Here is a 15,148-nt window from a genome sequence, read left to right as displayed (position 1 = left end):
ATCCGCCGGTACTATCAGTTTATTTTGGTGGCTTTTAGAAATAGATTTTGAAAATTTATTTATTTTTTTAAGGGTTGGAGTGAAATATTTTTTTTTTTTTTTTTTTTAAATTTAATATTTTTAATCAGGTTGATCAAATCATTTTCAAATTTCTCAGTGTCCTTGTTCCTTTTAGGGTTTTTATATGTTTTTAGTCTGTTGTATTTGGCTGCTTTTCTCTGTTCATTGTCTTGTCTGAGGTTGGTTTTTTCCATTTTTTCAGGTTGGTGATATATTGGTTTAGTGGTATCATTTCGGTGTTTATCAAAATGATAGGCTTTCTATCTCAAGTTTTTTATAAATATATTCATACTTGTAATTAAGCCGGTTATAAAGGTGTCTTTAGAAGGTGTGGGGATACATGTGGTTGATAATTGTAAGTCCTTCTTATGAAACATATCTGTAATTACGTATAGAAACTCAACCTGTTATAGGGAGCTATTAATTTAAAGGAGATTAGAACAATAGTCTAAAGAGCAGAGTGTATTTTAATGTAATAGTAAAATTACTAATTTAATTGAAATACAGGGAAAGAAATATATACATATAAAAATCAAACGTCTGGTTTATTCCAACGCGTGGCTGGGTACAGCTAGTGTATATATATATATATATATATATATATATATATATATATATATATATATATATATATATAAGCAATAAATTAAGCTGAAAAATAAATTTTTAATAAAAAAGGACAAACATATCAGATTAGAAAAAGTTCTATCCGGTTAAAGGGATCAAATAATAAAAATAAATAAAATAAAAAAGATAAGGATTAAACTTTCATGGGAACTTTATTACATTATTGGATTAATAAAAAAAAAAAAAAAAATAGGGAAGAAACATTTTTAAGCCATGACATTTCAAAGCTAAATGTTTCTCTTCAGAAAAGCAGAAGAAGCTGGCATTATACAAAAGTGAATGTAAAAAGACAATACCATCTTTAAAAACATTTAAACAAGACATGAAAAAAAAATTTGGAATGAAGTTCTCATGTGACTTTACTCCTTATCTTTTATATTTTATTCTCTATCTATCTATCTATCTATATATATATATATAATTTTTTTGTTTGTTCTTTAAAAAATTGGTTGCACCGACTTATTGCACTCACTCGGGCAAAAAAAGGTCACTTTTATTTTATTTTCAACCACTGTTACATTGAGATCAATAGCATAACATCATTTTCTATTGTCGCATTTTAATGCCATTCATAGCCGGTGATATAGGAATTTCAAGCTGAAAACTTAAGTGGTTGTTTTTGCTGCTTGAAGGTTGATAGTTGTTAATCAGCCATATTTAATTTGTTCTCTTTTGCCGCACCCAAAAATTTAATATATGAAACAGTAAAAACCCTTCCCTCACATGGAATATTTTCACTTCAACAGACAAATAAAAGTAAACAGAAACATTATGCTACATATTTTATGATGCTTTCGTAGTTGATTGGCTTTTGTTTTCTAATTCCATTAATATTTATAGTAGCAGATGAGCTATTATACTTTGGCGAATAATGTTCGATAATATATTTTTCTAAATTTATTCATTTATATGTATATAGAAATGCTGTGTCATAGTCTTCATTATGTGTGTAGCTGGGTTAATGCACATCTGTGTATGTATGTGTGTAAATGAAATTGAAATGTGTATATTAAGCTTTACTTTAATATGTACAACATACTGTAAGTCTTAAAAGAGTTCATTGTTGTGAGTATGAAAGTGTGTGTGTGCGTGTCAAGTATTTTACAATGAGCTAATGTTTTTGTAAGATGAATTTTAAGTTGGAATTTTTCCAAAAATTCAAAACTGACTGGTGTGTCAATTTTGAATGGTTTTTCGTAAAACTGGCTCAGAATGTTCTGAATACTTTAACATTTTTTGTGTACTATGCTTTGAATATTTAATAAGATGCGTATGTGACTAACTAGACACGTGCATATTCATTATACACGTTTTCATTGTCAACACTGGTAGTAGCATCAGCAATTCCATGATTTTCTTTTAAGACAGAAAATTGCAGTAAATCGGGGGGGGGGGGATAGATGGTACCAACTAAAGAATTACATGTCTTTATTTAAATTCTATTCTGTTCCATTTTTGTTTTAATTTTCATTTTAGTTTTGAATTACAAAATATTGTTTTTTAAAATGGATAGCAAAAGATGCTAGAATAGCATTCATCTTTATTATACTTCTTATCTGTATCCGATTCTCGCTAGTGTGTTGGGTGTGTATGTGTGTGTAGCAAAACGCATTGCAGTTTGTGATAAATTTTGTAAATAGTATGTGCTGTGGTCCATACTCTGATAAGTAAAGCAATTCTAATAATATTGTGTATGTCTTAGTTCTTATTGCTCCTGAGCATTATACTCCTAGGCTTTCTTTTATTTTTTCAAAATTATTCAATCTTTGTTTGTATATGTCCTGCATCCTTTCTTGTTGGAGGAGGTGGAGGTTCTTTGTTGTCTCTGTCTTTAGGGATACTGGTGGTCAGTTTGACCGAACTGGATGTTGTCTTGTTGGTCTCCTGTTGGAGGCGAAGATTAGGAATGGGGGAAGCAATTAACCGCAAGTTTGTTTATTTTCTGTCAAGTTTGAACCTCATTAGTGATGTGGCTTTCATTGTTTTTGTCCAACTGCTTTTAATTGTTGTAAACTGAGTGGATCTGTTCAGGAGAGGATAGGGCCATTGTGCTTGACATTTCAAAGGTATTCAACAGAGTGACATTCTGCTCATCTACACAAACTTCAGGGTTATCGCGTTGGTGATAAGGTTCTTGACATTCTTTCTCACTTAAGCTTTCATGTAACTCTGCATCGTGTCCTTTCTATTTTTCTATCAATGCTTGTATTTCTTACGATTTTATTCTGGGTTCAACATTGTTTTTTCTCAATGATCAGAGAATATTATTCTGAAGATTAACATCTATGCGGATGATAGCGCTTTCTATTCTGGTGCTTGCTTCTTGCTTATCTCCCTCAGATCGGAATATGCGGTTGATTTAGAAGTTGACAAGTTTGTTTTATTTGATTTTGTTGGAACTCGTCTTGTGTCTTTCAATTGTAGGCGTGTCCATTTTTCTGAATGCTTCTGTTCGGGAGAAGAAATCGACTCTGACATTGAAAACAATTGTAAATTCACTCTTTTCTGAATTCATCCAGTTCAGTAGTGCTTTACATTAATCATAACAACAAAAGACCATTTTTATCTTTTGAAAATCAAATGTAACACATTTTTGAATAATTTAAAAAATCTGTGACTAATACTTGTTTGGCAGTATTTGCTTACATGTTCATGTTATAATTTAATCATTTGCTTGAAAAGTAAATAATTTTACCATGATTATCTTAATAGATACCATTTCAGACTATGGAATCATGCCAGGTTTAAATCCTGTCAGATTGGTTTGTGCTTATTTTCGTGATTGGAACATATGCCACCACCTTCCATTGAAAAATAGCTATCAGTAAAATAGCAACTTATATTCCAGTAAACATATTCAATTTGATTTGGGTATTAAATGACCTAAAAAAAACAAAGATTGATGTGCTGTAAGAAAGGCAACTAGGAAATCTTTTCTCTAAATTAGACTTCTTTATGAGGAGTGGAAAGAGGTGGAGAAAGAGGAAGTTCTGTTTTTTTTAATTGACTATTAATGAATTTATTGAATGCTTCCCCCCCCCACCCCCAAATGACTGTACAGCTTCTAAAGAAAGTGTTTTTTATTGATATTCTTATGTTTCTAAATGTATAATAACGTAGAAACATTTTCAATTCTCATTGATTTATATTTATATATCAACTATTCAAAATCGGAACAGATATAACTTGCACCAACAAAAAGCTTGATATTCTTTAAAATAACTTTCCAACAGCAAAAACGACAATGATGATCATATTAAGTTTAACCACATTTATTATTGTCATATATGACATTTTATTTTTATTAGTTGAGAGTTAAATCTCGGTAAATAAAAATGCACAATGTGGGGAAGAGGGAACAAAGCAGAAAAGTGTGAAAGGATAGAGGGGAAATATAGTAGGTATAATTGTGAAAGGGGAAGGAATAACCCTTAGAATATGGAGGGGTTTCAGAGTATTTAGGGAAAATTATAATAAAAAAAACAACTGAATATGAGATGACTAATTCTCACACAAAACTTTTCAAGTATCAAACACAAGGTCAGTTTCATATTTTCAAAGCACCTCAATCACTAACTTTAACTTATGTCTCCACATTTTTGACCCCTCTCTTCTCAGCCCCTCCTTGTGTTAGACTTCATTCATGCCTCCAATTACTTAATTGTTTATTAGCTTGTACCCAACCACCCTATTAATTGCTTTATCGTCTATTTCTGCCAACCATCTCTCTGCCCATCAATCACTACTTTTATGAGTCTATCAGAGAGAAGTGATTTTATAATTGAGAAGACATTTCCAGCTATACCATAGCTGGAAATCTTGTGAAGTAGGCCCTTATGCCATGCCTGTTAGGTTTTTGTTGGAATTTTTTAGATGGTATGAATCTATACCTACAATAAACCATTCCATCAGATCTGATACTATAGAGGACACATTCTTTTTAAACATGGAATGCAAAGGTAGACCTGATATAAATGTACGGAAGCTATCCCAGTCAGCCATAGAGTATCGGTATACTGTACGATAGAGAGGTACATCTGAGGACCTGTTACATTTCGTTTTTATTTTAACTGATACAACAGAGTGGCTGGAAGATCCCAGTGGAGGCAGAACAGAGGCTGAACATAGCTCAGGGCAAATTGTGAGGAAAAGGTCTAGGAGTCAGGCACACGGGTGCGTTCGTGAACAATCTGAGTGAGGTCATAAGCATTGGAGAAATCGTGACAGAACCTCCCCTCCTCCTCATCGGTTTTGTTGGACTGGGTTAACTATTCCACAGACGTGAATGTTGTAGTGTCCACAGACGTGAATGTTTGCTGAAGGATACACAGACAGGCCGTGGTCAATCTTTTCAGATATGCTTTTAATGATAGTAGCTCCACTATTATAGGGGTGATAGAGTGTAAATATAAATGCAGTAGTGTGAGCAAGTACAACCCGGAAGCACATGTTGGGTAAGTTGGAATCTTCTTCGGAGATGTCCCTACCAAAAGGAAATCCATCTTTAATGTAGGCACATACTCCATGCCCATGGCGATCTTGGGAGTCGGATTTAGAAGTTAGAGTATCCTTTAATTATGAACTCATCTAGGGAAATAGTTGATCCAAATGCCAGTTTCGCTTAGGAATAATAGGTCTGGTTTAGTCTCCTGTAATAGAGTTTGAACCTCTGGAAGGTTGGAATGTAGACCCTTTATGTTGGAGAAGGAGACAAGGTAGTGGGGGTCTGTGTTGGAAGTTGGAGGGTTGGGTTTTCTCAAGTATTTTTTCTGGGAACCTTTCATGATCGAGTTTTGGGGTTTGTGGAATAGGTCGACAGACTTGCTTAGAGCAGGGCAGAGAGGGAAAGTAAGAGAGAAAAAGAAAATAATTTTTTTTTTTTAAACAAATAATGTTACTGTTATTTTCTAACAAAAAATGTCCGACATGAAAGGATCACGTCTTAGAAGTCTTGATAATCACTCAAAAATAGAAATTAAAGAAAAAATATATATATATATATAATTTAAAGGAGATTAGAATAATAGTCTAAAGAGCTAAGTGTATTTTAATGTAATAGTGAAATTACTAGTTTAATTAAAATACAGGAAATGCTCGTTGTAATTTAGATATATAATAAGCTCGATAGTTAAATGTCCTAGAGCTAATTCAATATTAAATAATGTGATTTATAATTTAAAAATTTTAAAAAAATTTTTAAATTTAAAAATCAAAATTTAATTAAATTAAAAATCAGTTTCATAAGAAGGAACAACAACAAAGTCAATTATCTGTACGATCATTTCGGAAATCCGTGCTTTTTATTTGTGGTATATATGAAGTCACGTAGAACAATTATACATAGTTTTTTTGGTAAGCACGGTCTCCTCATCAGCAAATTTAGGAGGATTTCTATTGAATTGAAAAGACACCAAAAATAAACCTAGCATTAAAAGTAAGGCAGATGAATCTTTTGGTTTTTCTTTTTTTGAAATCAGGAACTGTATTTAAAGAAGTCATTTAGATGTTTGCTATAGCTTTTTATTTTTATTGAAGCAACAAAGTCTATTTTGTACTCTGTCAAGGCAGGATAGGCTGTTTTTAGCAGCTCCTGCCCAGATATGGCAGCAGTATTCCATCCTTGGACGTACTTGGCTTTTATATAGATAGAGAATTGCATCAGTAGTGAGATATCTTCTGGAGCGGTAGAAGGATCCCACCATCTTTCCAGCCACCTTGGCAACAGACTTGATGTACGTGTTCCATTTCAGATCAGACGTAAAGGACAAACCCAGAAGCTTGTCAAAACATGGGGCTTCTCCTAGACGAGAGCCATCCATTTCAATTGATGCCAGATGGGGATCAGAGCGCTGATGATGTAAAGATAGCAGTTTGGTTTTAGATGTATTAAAGGTAACCAGCCACGTCTTCCCCCACTGAACCACGCGCTCGAGATCAGAGGAGGGAGAAACTTTGTCATTTACAGCCTTTGATGTGTTGCCGTAGATGGTCGTGTCATCAGCATAGATGTCAACGAATGATTTAAGTATGTGTTTAGGGAGATCATTTGTGTAGATCAGGAAGAGAGTTGGACCCAGGATTGACCCTTGAGGGACTCCAGCATTAATACTGCAGGCCTCTGATTTTTGTCCATCGACCACTACTCTTATGAGTCTATCAGAGAGAAATGATTTAATGATTAAGAAAACATTTCCAGTTATACCGTAGCTGGAAATCTTGTGAAGTAGGTCCTTATGCCATACCTTGTCAAAGGCCTTTGATATGTCAAGAGCAATTGCCCTAGAAAGGAAACCTTTGTCAAGAGATTCACTAATCCTGTGAGATATAACTGTTAGCACATCTGCGGTAGATCTTGCAGAACGGAAACCATATTGTGTGTCACTAAGAAGGTTATTTCTGCTGAGGTGCTTGACTATTTCTCTATTTAATATGGATTCCAGCAACTTACTCATAACACACAGGAGACTTATTGGTCTGTACTGAGAGGGAGATGACTTATCACCTGAATTCTTAAATACAGAGCATACTGATGAGGTCTTCCAGAGTGTTGGAAAGCACTTCTCCTTAAGGCAACGCTTAAACAGTTTCGTAAGTATGGGAGCAAGTTCTGGTTTAAGCTTTTTTAACACTATAATTATGATGCCATCAGGGCCAGTTGCTTTACTGGAATCAAGGTTCTTGATTAGCTTGGCGACCTCATGCACAGCTATTTGTATGTTTACCTAGCGTGTTCTGTGTTATAGGAGGAAATATGGGTAGTTGATGGCCTTCGTCGCATAGGGTAGAATTAGCTGCAAAGTTCTTGGCAAATAGTCTGGCCTTGTCTGATGCTGACGAGATGACCTCTGGTCCATTGATAATGGTTGGCATAGAACGCACACTTCTGTTCAGGATCCTATTTGTTATTTGCTAAAACTAGTGGGAACCAAGCCGCTGATCAGCTACTTTGGATTTGACAGACTGGGCGTATAGCTCTCTTGCATTTTTTATTACTCTTTTACAGTGGTTGCTGGCGTTCCTGAAAGCAGCTTTAGTCTTAGTACATCTATTACGTTGGTAGCTATGGAAAAAGTGATTTCTGTGTGCGATAACAGCAGCACATTCTGGGGAGAACCATGGCTGGCTGTAAGGTTTTTGTTGGAATTTTTTAGATGGTATGAATCGGTCTATGCCTACAATTAACCATTCGGTCAGATCTGATACTATAGAGGACACATGCTTTTTAAACATGGAATGCAGAGGTAAATCAGATATGAATGTACGGAAGCTATCCCAGTCAGCCATAGAGTATCGGTATACAGTACGGTGGAGGGGTACGTCTGGGGACTTATTACATTTCATTTTTATCTTAACTGATACGACGGAGTGATCGGAGGATGAACGGAAAATGAACATAGCTCAGGGGAAGTTGAGAGAAAAAGGTCTAGGAGGCTTCCATATTGACCAGTAGTATCGGGCACACAGGTGGGTTCGCGAACAATCTGAGTGAGGTCATAAGCAATGGCAAAATCATGACAGAACCTCCCCTCATCATCTGTCTTATTTGAATGGGTCAGCCATTCCACGTTATAGACGTTGAAGTCACCACAGATGTGGATGTTAGCCGAGGGATGTGCAGACAGGATCTGGTCTATTTTCTCAGATATACTCTTAAAGATAGTAACTCCACTGTTATGGGGGCCGATAGAGGGCAAATATAAATGCAGTGGTGTAAGCAAGTGCAACCCGGAAACACATATAGGGTAAATTAGGATTTTCTCCATAGATATCCCTGCCACACGGGAAGCCATCTTTAATGTAGGCGCATAATCCATGCCCATGGCGATCTTGGGGGTCAGATTTAGCTGTTAAATTAGAGTATCCGTTAATTATGAACTCATCTAGGGAAGTGGTCGGCCCTATTCCAGTTTAGCTTAGAAAGAATATGTCCGGTTTCGTTTCCTGTAATTGGGTTTCAACCTCTGGAAGGTTGGAACGTAGACCCCTGATGTTGGAGAAGGAGACCTGGTAGTAGGGGTCTACGTTGGAAGATGGGGTTCTAGGTTTATTCGAGTTTTTTTTCTGGAGATATTTCATGTTGAGGTTTTGGGATTTGTGGAACAGGTCGGCATACTTGGTTAGAGCAGGATATAGAGGGAAAGTAAGAGAGAAAAAGACAGAAATTTTTTTTTTTTTTTTTGTAGCACATGAAAGGTTAAAGCCGTAACAATTACCCACTAGTATGGCATCGAGAGGCCCCACCAGAGACTACTGCATGGTCCAGAATCCATTCACCAAATGGCAATACAGCAGTCCCAGTACTTTGCACCTGCTGATAGGACAGCCTCCTTAGTGGTTAATCCAAGGTTCGGGTGTCTGACTATCAGGCGGATAACGTCAGCCCAGACAAAACATTTACCTCCAGCATCCTTACAAGTGACATGGCCACAAGGATAGACATAGAGATAGAAAAATTTCCGACATCTCAAACTACTGTTCACCAAGTACTACCGACATTTAAAGCAGCTTTTTCTTCACTCTTTGTCAGAAAAATCACTCATTTGAATGAGGACTGAGGGACAAAACAGGAGAAGCGAGAGTTACTGGAGCTGCCGATAACACATTCACTGTTTTATCTACTCTCCATTAAAAAAAAAAAAAAAACGGGGAGGAGGGGAGTGGGTACAAGGGACTTAATATCTAAGTAGTAAAGTCCGGTGCTAAATTATCAATTCAGGACACTCTTGATGATAATCTCCCCTCCCATATTAATGGATGGATGTTTTTGGCGTTATCTATCTCGAGTTTGAATCATTGGAGCTTCATCTTATTGTTAAAATCCAATAAATAATCAATTTGTGAAGTCGGCTTAATATTAATTTACATTTGAGTTTAGATAATTATTCAAGGTTTTAATTTAGGAGGTTCGTTTTCATAGGTGACTTTTTCTTTGCTAATGTCACTGTATATATTTTGAATATAATTGAAAATAAGACTAGCTATATTAGATGGTTTGATTGGCTAGCCAGGAAGCAAGCATTTTCAATATAAGCAAGCTTACTGTAATAGTATATATTAAGTATATTACTTAATAAAGTCCTAACTTTACCTACTGTAATAGAGAAAATAATTCCCGGCATTTTTTTTTTTTTTTTTTTTTTTTTTTTTATCGCTAGTTTACTTTGTAACATGGCTGAGCAGTGTTTTGCCTGTTTCAATAGTAGTCGCAAAGGGGGGGGGGGCGAATCTCATCTTAAAAGTTTGTCAAGACATGAAAAGTAGAGACAAATAAATACATATAACAAGTTTAAACAAGGTAACATGAAAAACATTTGTTAGAATGAATTTAAAAAAAAAATTTTAAATTGATTATATTGAAGTTTTTAACTTTAACTTTTTATTGCTTTTGTAGTGTTATCTTTGCAAAGATGTTATCTATGAAATTGAAACTGAAAAACATGCTTTGCCACCCATCTCCAAGCGAAAGTTAGTAAATTTGTAGATTTTTAGACGATTAAATTTGAATATCTTGAAAAACTTGAGTAAAACAATTAAGTTAGAATTTAGAATGAGTGATCAGTCTCGCATATAAATTTAACATAACCCATTTCTAACAGGATAGTGTTTTAAGAGCATATAACCAGAATTTCTTCTGCAAAAGGAGATAAATTGTGTTTTTTATCAAATAATTAACTTAAATTATTTAAATATAACTTTTCACATGTTATTCTTTTTTTTAACATCGTCCAGTATGATTTTAAAAATTACAGACTTATGTTTCACGGTGAGAATTTATCTATTTTTTAATCCCCCTCAAAATAATATCAAAGAGGCAATGGTTTCAATTTCATAAAGAAGGACTTGTCACCAGCACCATTAAGAAAATAAAGCAAATAGAAGAAACATGCAAACATTTGAGAGTTAACATATTCAATATAATTCAAAATGGAAGTTAATATCTTCAATATAATTCAAAATGGAAGTTAACATCTTCAATATAATTCAAAATGGAAGTTAACATCTTCAATATAATTCAAAATGGAAGTTAATATCTTCAATATAATTCAAAATGGAAGTTAATATCTTCAATATAATTCAAAATGGAAGTTAACATCTTCAATATAATTCAAAATGGAAGTTAATATCTTCAATATAATTCAAAATAGAAGTTAACATCTTCAATATAATTCAAAATGGAAGTTAACATCTTCAATATAGCTGAAAAATATGTTCAAAATACTTTTCATTAATCACTATCACAGATCGGATAGATTGGCAAACAAAAATTATGAGAGAACTAAGAACTAAATTGAGCTTTTACGTAAATAAGGTTTAACTCATTCGGTTTATTTTTAGAAAATATGAAAAACATCAAAAGAAGATAAAAACAAATATCGAATTGAAAGACAGCTATGCACATAAAAGTTTGTGATAGTCCACGAGAATAAAATGTCAAAACAGAGGTAAATGTGGTAAAAAGGTAACAGAAATATAACTTGTCCAGAAAGTTCAGTTGTTCTGATTTTTTTTATATGAAAGATGCAAGTCTGTAGAATAGAATGCATGTACGATAAGTAATAGAACATTTTTAAATCAAGTAAAATGACATTGTATAAAAGATACATATGATTATTGTTTATATATGATTATTATTTATATATGATTATTATTTATATATATTATTTATATATGATTATTATTTATATATTATATTATTTATAACCGTGCAAAAAAACAGTATTTAAATTTGGTCAATGGTAGCAAAGTGAAACATAAAATGTCTATAGCATCTGGGCAGGAGCTGCTAAAAATAGCCTATCCTGCCTTGACAGAGTACAAAATGGACTTTGTGGCTTAGTGGGGGAACCCCTTTTCTCTTTCCTGCAACCTCTCTCCCACAGAAGAAACATTGTGAGCTTATCTTTGTTTTATTGTTATTTCCATGGCAAGTGCTCATCTGAGCTCCAATCTCTGGTCCACCTTCTCCAATCTTTCACGATAAACACCCGTCTAGCTGAAACCACTGTCAATAATTTTCCCCACTCTTTATCTGTGCCTAAATCAAAATGTAGATTCCATGAACAAAACTTCTTTCTTAGAAGTGCACGCCTGTGGAACTCTGTTCTGTTTGCCTGTTTCCCACCTTACTACAACTTGGATGTCTTCAAGTCCAACATAAACAAATTCCTGATGAACCGCCCCCTTATGTAAGACACTTTATCAAATCTCCAATACTAACGATTACTGCAATACTATCCCATTGATTACTGTACACGCAATAATTCTTATCCCCGAGTGGTTTCCATGTCTTGATGACATGGTGACTTCCATGTAAAAAAAAAAAAAAAAAAAACATGGTGAAGAAATAAAAGGTAATAAGTTGAAAGTTCATAGCAAATAGTAGAGAACGTCTTCAAACTTAATTTTATTATTTCTGGTTCTGCTTTCTTCTTTACTATAAAGATTGTCACTGTTGTGTAGCTTTATCATTTTAGTCGTGCATATAAAGTCTTTGCAACAAATGCTGTGATATAAAAGGTAAGAACGAACTCTTACAATAGCATCCAGTAATTTACTTTGAATTCTATTACAGGGCTTTGTTCTCATAGCAGTATTTAAAGAAAACATTCTTTCAACAGTTGCATTACTTGCAGGGGTTATTATCTTAAAGCATTTGCTGCAAGTTTCTTAAAATTATCATGTTTGGGCACACCTTGCCAAAATTTAAGAGAATCTGGAGGAATGTCATTCTCTGCAAAATATGGTTCTTCACACCATCTACCAAACAAATTTTATTTATTGTGCCTTAATTATAGTTATTTTCCTATGTGGAAATGGCAAATCTTCAAACTTTACTCTTAATCTTTTATCAGAGTTTAGATATGAAAGCCCTTTAAGCAGATTGTCTGCTTTGGGAAGTCTTTTTTCTACTTTGTGTAAGGCTTCTTGCAACATAGCTTGACACCTCCATTTCACTTCTTTTTTATTTTGTAGCTTTTGTCCACTTGTGCACAGCAGTTAATGTGAACTTATGGATTTCTTAATTGAAACTGCCACCAAAGTCAACATTTTCTAATGTTTTACATGTTCTATCTTTGTTGAAAAGCCTTTCGTACAGACTCTGGTGATGCATTATCAATTGTTTTGACAGTTCGTGTGGATCACTGTTTTCTTGTTGAAATGTTGAATTTATCATTTCAAATTCCTGAACAGAAGTTGCAAACAAAATATGAAAATAATTAATCCTATCTGCCAACATTTCTTTTAGCAGATGACTTTTATATTTTGCACTAATAATTAATTTTGCTTCACAAGTGTTAAAATAACCTAACAATTCTTCCCAGTTCATCAAAATATTATATAAATTTTTCCTCTTACTAGTCATCTTATTTTAAATAAATTTGGAATTGGAAGAGTAACATTTCTCCCTTGGTTGTTTTCTTCATGTACAAGGTTCATTAATTGAAATAAATTTTTGAATTCTTCTCATTTAAGGGTACTATTACTGAACCATAATGGCGCTTTAGTTAAAAGAAAACCAACATTAGCAGGCAACTTTGAGAATGCATGTTTGATGCAAAGACTCAAAGAATGACAGATGCATTTAATTTGTTACCACACTAAATTTTTATGGGTAAGGACCAGGATAACATTAAGAAGTTTGTCAAATTAAAATGAAATTATATCTCTATTTTAAAGTAGATGAGGACCCTCAGCTATCCCTCCTGTAAATGTGATTCTACTTTTTTCAACTGATGACATGTGAACATCTAGAAAAGAAATATTTTATAATTTCAATTAAGTAATTAATAATTTCGCATATAAATTAAACATAAAATGATCCTCCATTTTCAGGCCATCATAATATTTTAGGGTGGATAACTTTTTTCTAAGTTTGACTGACAAAATTGTAAAACCAGATGAAATCGCCTTAAAAAGTAAAAAGCCCACAACAGTAAATTTACTCAGGTGGGGGGTATCAACTTTAAATATCTCTAAAATATTGTTAAATTTAATTTTAATCATAACTCTAAAACTAAACTTTGTTTCCAAGAACAATCTAAGCATCATTATTAAGACAAATGCATCTATTAATCTAAGATAGTTAGAAAATCTTTATTTATTGATTTTTAATGAAACTTCTGGGACTTACTCAGGAAAAAGTATATGATTATTTTTAAACATTTCTTTTTAAATACAACTTTAAATAGCTATTTGAGAGATAGTTTAACAGTTATAAGTTTTCAAATTTCTATAAATTGATTCCATTAATTTCAAAGCACTAGGTTTAAAGAATTCTAAATGGAAAATACAAACAGTAATTATTTCAGAGGAGATATACTCAGTGATCGAGTTAGATGGCCATGGCCAAGGTGCCAGCACTAAAAAAAATGTCCTCAGAATGGTTTCTTACTTGACTGTGAACTCTCTGAGAGGTTCCTTATAAATGTTTAGTAAGTGTAAAAACAAATGTAAACATTTAAGTGTGAGATTCCTTTAGTATTTAGAAAAATATTTTTTTCCTGATATGACTAATGTTAGATCTTGATTCCAGGGCTGTTTTTCTCATGCAAATCCATGAATCGAAAAAATAAAAAGCCAAAATTTTTAAAAATCTATAAGTTTTGACATCCAAACTACTTTTCAAATTACTTAATTATGACTTTTTCTTTAATAATTACTATTAAATAAATATTTATATAAAATGAATAGAAAAGGGCCAAATTTGAAAAAAAAAAAGCCAAACAAATTTTGAAGGCTAAACTGCTTTTTTAAGGCCAAATTCATAAAATTTGGCCTTAAAAAAGACAACCTGGCAACCCTGACCTCTACTGATACTACTACTACCACTACCACTACCAGTGATTAGCATTGACAACTGTTGTCCCCTTTCTTCTTTCTTCCACCTTTCCCCATTCCATTTCCTACCTTCCATCATGAATTCTTTGATGTAAACTTAAATTCAAAAACCTTTTAAATAAATATCTATTCAATCAAAATCAGATGCAGTCAGCTGTTATCTTATTCTAACTATGCTTATTTACCAAAAAAAAAGTTTTTTTTATTCCTCAGAAAAATGAAAAAAAAAATTTTTTAATTGACTTAAATGATTTATTAAAGAAAATAGAATTTCACATTAAAACGATCATATTTGCTTATGTAAAACACAGAGTTCAAAAGGGAGGTAATTTTCCGTTTCAATTTAAACAAGATGGCCGCAATTTTTCACCAGCTAATATGATTAAAGTTGTTGCTTCCCTCCACCCATTCTAAAATATTTAATTTTTAATCCAGAATATTATCGATTACACATCAAGTTTTTCAGCATTTTTTTAATTATTTGTTCAATTTCTAACAGTTTAATTTTTTGGTGCTTCTACAGAACGAAATTTTGTAGTCGATAAATGCAGTTTTCAGATAAAAAAAATGGTTTCTACTGAATTTTTTGTTAATTCTAATAAGCTACAATGTTAACTTCACA

At 33.1% G+C, this 15,148-nt stretch overlaps 1 protein-coding gene across 2 annotated transcripts in view; it reads left to right on the top strand.

Annotated features, from left to right (window-relative positions):
- Positions 1-15,148, top strand: part of LOC145260567 (calcineurin-binding protein cabin-1-like) — a 567,854-nt gene that overhangs the window by 417,288 nt on the left and 135,418 nt on the right. The gene's annotated exons all lie outside the window — the stretch shown is intronic.

Source organism: Euprymna scolopes, chromosome 36 (genome assembly GCF_053919585.1).
Source record: "Euprymna scolopes isolate OS-2025 chromosome 36, ASM5391958v1, whole genome shotgun sequence".
NCBI classification, from domain to species: domain Eukaryota; kingdom Metazoa; phylum Mollusca; class Cephalopoda; order Sepiida; family Sepiolidae; genus Euprymna; species Euprymna scolopes.
Note: the sequence above shows the minus strand (reverse complement) of the source record. Positions and strands in the feature narration are given on the sequence as shown.